Genomic DNA, 5,692 nt, shown 5'->3' on the forward strand with positions numbered 1-5,692 from the left:
CTTCTCAAAACGTTAAAAAACGTATATTTGCTATTCCCTTTATTTTTTTCATTCTTCGTATAATGGTTTGGTTATTTTCAATTGTCACTATCATTTTCATTGCTTTAATCAAGATCATATAATATAAACATCAACATTATCCTTTACCTATATACCGGTCGATCTTTTTTATATAAACAGACAGATCTATCTATCAATATTAACCTCTTATCATGCATTAATAACCAAACGCTTTAATACCCTCACTAACTCCCTATTCTAATCCCCTTTATTAACTTTCTCACACGATCCAAGCTGCTTTCGTCTATAATTTATTAACTTTTCAGCCTCCCCTTCCAGCGAGGTCCATAAAAAAAAAGTTCTCTGTGTACGAAAACTCCCCTTTTTTCCTCTTAAAAGGGTCTCTTTTCCCCTCACCTCGTTAGCTCACAGCCAGTCAAACCCCGTAAGCGCTTTTTGTGTGTGTGGTTCGTTATTTTCGGTTTAATTAAGTATTCCGTATCTCGTTTGCTCTCTTTTGCTTGTATTTTTTTTAATGATTACGTTTTTTTATGTTTTTTTTTTTTTTTCAAATGTTGTCTGACCTTGTTTGCCCTTGAATAGCAGGACGTCCTTTCCAGGGCGACCTCCTTCCAAACAGACGTCTGTGTTAACTTCCTTCCCTCATTTTCTTCTATCAGGTGAATAGAAACCATCCTTCCTCGTCTTCCTTCAAAAGGAACTTCAGAAGAAAAAAAATCCTTCTAAGTCTACCCGTATAACGAATAAATAACGGAATAACTTTGAAATTAATCTTTGTTTCTTTCGCTCCCGTCTCCATGAACCTCAGATGATTATACTCCATCCCACTCAGACCTTCTCCATCTCGTTAACACTAGACCCTCCATCCCAGCATAAATTTCACGCTGTAGCACAGACCTCCATTTTTTCCCCTCTTCTTGCCTCTTCTCTCTCTTCTATTCTTCCTCCTTTTCCTACACTCTTTCCTTCTCCCTTCTCTTCTCCCTCTTTCTATCCATCCATTTTTTTTCTTACTTCTTGTCCTTATCCCTTTCTTATTTTTGTTTTTGTAATCTGTCTCCTTCTTCTTCCTCTTCACCTTCTATTTTTCCTCCCCTTCTTCCTCTACCTATTCATCAACCTCCTTCCTTTTACCTTCTTAGTCCTTCTCCTCTTATTAAGCATCTTCCTCTTCTTCCTTTCCCTCCCTTCTCTTCCTCTTCCTATCCATCCGCATGCTCTTCCTCTTCCTCTTCGTCCCCTTCCCCTCCTCTGCCTATCAATCAACCTTCTCCTCCTTCTTCCCTTTCTCCTCCTTTTTCTCTTATTATTCTTATTCCTCTTTACTCTTCCTCTTTCTTTTCCTTTATCTATCCATCCATTTTCTCTTCATCTTATCTACCCTCCTCCTATTTCCTTCTTACCCTCCTTTTTTTATCCACCTTCCTCTTCTTCTTCTTCTTCCTCTCCTTCTCGAAGCCGTTAATGGCGGGAAAAGAGGGACGCACGTGATGAATACCTAATAAATACAGCCTTTAAGATGCCGAAAATTCTTCCACGGAAATTACGAATTCCTGGCAACACTGTATATTTTCTTTTGACTTTTTTTTTATTTATTTTTTTTCATTCTTTCATTTATTTATTTATCTCTATCTCACGTCCGATGCTGTACGTCGTAATACTGACGCTAGGTTAGTTGTAAGTGGCCCGTTTTCCCTTAACTTACGATACCTTTTATTTGACTCTAGACTTACTGTTGACATTTTTTATTTGATGGAGGATAGTTCTAGAAGTGTAAATATCTTTGGTGAGAAATAGATACAGTAATTGTTTTTTTTCTGTATCAGTCGTATCAGAAAATATATGGGTATGTGTGTGAGGGGGAATGTGTTTCATTCGTGTGTGTGTGTATGTGTGTGTGTGTTTGTATGTGTTTGTTTGTGCGTGACTAAAAAATCTTCAGTATCTGTCGTTGTCATCTTAAGAATCGTTATCAACACTAATTACCAACTAACGAACGCCGTTATCTGAATCAACAGCATACACGAAAGTAAAAATTCAAATTACTGGAGATATTTATTTACCCGTTCATTCACAAGGAGATGGCAAGAAGCCTAAAAAAAAACGAACATAAACCATAAAAAGGTCGCTTCGGATCTTATTGTTGGCGAGTGACGTACTCTTTTTATACCCGCGCTCTCTAAACAGGAGACACACTTGCTTCAAATGGAACACGGGTAGTTCATTACAAATAATATACTAGAGACAAGAACAACTGGCATCTATCCAGGACAGTTACGTGTACTTTGGCAAAATGCGAGACCCATTTTTTATATTTATGGGTGTTTATTTCATATGCTTACTTATTGTTCCTTTTAAAGACGGCAGGACCTCTAAAGAACCGGCAAGTGTGTACGATTACTCTGGCGCCATATGTCTGCAACGAGCGGAAGGTAGTGTTAAGATATGATGACATTATTAATATTCTTTTCATCGACGCCATTATATATTCCCTCCTCATTTCTTTCTCTTTTGCTTATTCCCCTTTCTGTACCTCGATCAGTGCAAGTGGCCACCTGGCGGCGACAAGTGAAACCACCATGATAATCACCTTTTGTCCCGCGCTCTCTGGTTTTGATTATCTTATGATTAAGGATTTTTTTTACCAAGTGACGAGGCGAGACGAAAACAAATGGAGTTGGAGAAGGATGTGTGTTGACTTTCTGAAAAGATCTTGAACAAATCTATTTCACAAAAGAAAGGAATTGGATATCAAAATACGAACGTACTTTTGACAGGCTAGTGCAGCTAAATAAGTCTTGAAACTACAAAAAGAACTTGCCATATTGTTTATATCATTAGAATATCAACAACTATTCTATCTATCGTTTACTTTACTGCTTTCTTGAACAAGAAATTTGTCTAGCATGAAATACTAGAAATCTTTTTATGCTCGAAGGAAAACGGTTTCAACTTCATCTCAAGCGGAAAAGTTACCAAGCGAATGAAAGCAAACTTGCCGACATTTTTGCGCACGGACAGAATTTCTTGCGTTTTCTGTTCATTTTTTCAGCTATTCAAGTTTCCCTTGTTACTTAAGGGTGTTGTTATCAGTATTATTACTACCATCATTGTCATTACTGTTATTATCATCATCCTCATCACCGTCATCAAAATTATTGTTGCCATGATAATTATGGTTATGAACATTATCATGGATCATATTTATTGATCTTACCATCCTAAACGTTATCTTTATGGTCGCTATTGTTATTGCTATTTGTTTGCTGTTGCTGTTTTAAATATTAGCGTCATTCATCATTATCATTCATATTGTTAACTATACAAGATATTTCCTATGTGAAATGAATACTTAGCACAAACGTCACCAAACACTATGCAAAGAGATTAATAGATACAAAATCCAACACAAGAATAGATACAAAATATTTTTTGATCAGAGGTTACGATCCAAAAGCACACTTTCAATCGAGCCTTGTTTTTATATGGCTCTGCACATGCGAACTTGGGTCAATGACCTAACCAGAGGAGGAAAAAATCAGCGAAGGCAATGACCTGACTTGACATTTTTTTCTCTTTAACCTGTGTCTAATTTATCTGCATTTCTATGTAAGGCAGAGACATGTTTCATTATTTGCGTATTGTGGGGATTTTTTTTTAAGAAACTCTTCTTTAATACATGGTACCTAGGAGTACCAGATATATGCCTCACGTATCATGCAGACATTTAAACGCATGTACCTACACACACACACACACACACACACACACACACACACACACACACACACACACACACACACACACACACACACACACACACACCACCGACGCACGCAAAACCTAATCTAACTACCTCCCATACGTAAGCCCGACCTCATTAAACCGTTGATTGACGAGTTAACGCGTTGGCTGGGAAAGGTAATTCATATGTGCGAACTATACCCATCATAACTCTTCACCGCGCCATTGCATTAGGTAATATTGCAAAGTAAATATTCCACAGCTCGGTTGCAAGGATTCTCCCTCAGCACAATCAGAGGCTTATCATCTCAGGAGAAATTAATTATTTTGCGTTCTTCGATTTTTTTTTGTTTTCTTTTTTTTCAGAATGTTAATTTCCTGCTCGCTGTTTTTTTTTCCATATTTATGAAATGAAAAAAAAAATAGATAAACGTACTGAAAACAAGTGCTCATTTTATATGGTCGTCGTTAACAACGTGACAGTAAATACCACACAACATAAACCCAAAACGCTAACCAAAATTCACAAAAATTACCGCTAACCACACTGACAAACACTTTCTGCCTCACGATTCCAGTGAAAACGAACACAAACTGTGCATTATATATACACCAAACACACTGAATTATGTCAGTGAAAACAAAGACACATCTGCACACAAGGTTAAACGGGCCACAAAATCACACATGTTATAAGGGGGAATGTCCGCCGCGCCGCGTGCCTCTTGCAACGGACATTAGCTCAACCGCCAAGTGACCTACATCTCAGTCTAGGCAACTGTAGATTTAAGATGTAAGTCGAGGGAAAGTGCTTGTGCACAGCTAAATAAAGGGCATTTTTTTTATAAATTCATATGCCTCCTTTTTTTCTCTTTCAATCACTTACTGTACTCACTCACTCTCTCTTTCTTTCTTTCTTTCTTTCTTTCTTTCTCTCTCTCTCTCTCTCTCTCTCTCTCTCTCTCTCTCTCTCTCTCTCTCTCTCTCTCTCTCTCTCTCTCTCTCTCTCTCTCTCTCTCTCTCTCTCTCTCTCTCTCTCCCCCTCCCTTCCTCTCTCTCCCTCTCTCTCTCTTACTTTGTAGATTATAAAGCTGGAGAAAAGCCAAGCCTTCTTCTGACGCTAATAATATGATCCACATTGAACTGTGGTCTAATGGAGGTCTCTCCTTGAATGGGCGGACTGGAACGAAGAGAAGCCCAGTCAAAGCTGCCAAATGTGTTTCCAAAACCCAAATTGAAAACACACACATACATAGATAGATAGATAGATTGATAGATAGACATGGATTGATAGATATACAGATATATCGATAGATAGATAGATAGATATACATATATATGTATATATACATGTGCGTGTGTGTGTGTGTTGTATATACAATATAGTCATGCACACAAAAAAAATATTTTCCTCATATTCCTTTCTCTTACCACGTAGAGCAAAGAAGATGATTAATAGCCTTGCCTTGATTAACGCATTTCCCTCTACATCAATATGAGGAGAAGAGTATCCCCTGCCTGGGCCATGTTACGAAATCTTTTTATCGCTGAGACGGTTCCTGTTCACGAGAGGAAGTTTCGGGCCAAATGCAAGACTTAGACTCTCAAGCCTAAGTACAGATTCTTTGCCAGAGGATATCCTTCTGTATAACCTTTCAGTGCTGGAAAGGACCTTGAATTCCTCTTGACCAACATTAAGTGTTTTTAGTTCATGTAAAAGTGAGTAAGAAAATGGTTCATCGTATGTTAGTCATCGTCTGTTATTCATCGTCTGTTAGATTCATGCGTTTGCTTCATTGTGAGATTCTCTCTTGACTCGATACGGCCTGAGCAATATAGGACACCAGGGACTCTTAAGCACTTCGATATTTTGTGTTACGACATTTAACGAATGAATGAGACAGATTTATCTCGTTGATATATCCAA

This window comes from Penaeus japonicus, unplaced genomic scaffold (genome assembly GCF_977035675.1).
Source record: "Penaeus japonicus unplaced genomic scaffold, GWHDUDI00000001_assembly GWHDUDI00000003, whole genome shotgun sequence".
Classification (NCBI taxonomy): domain Eukaryota; kingdom Metazoa; phylum Arthropoda; class Malacostraca; order Decapoda; family Penaeidae; genus Penaeus; species Penaeus japonicus.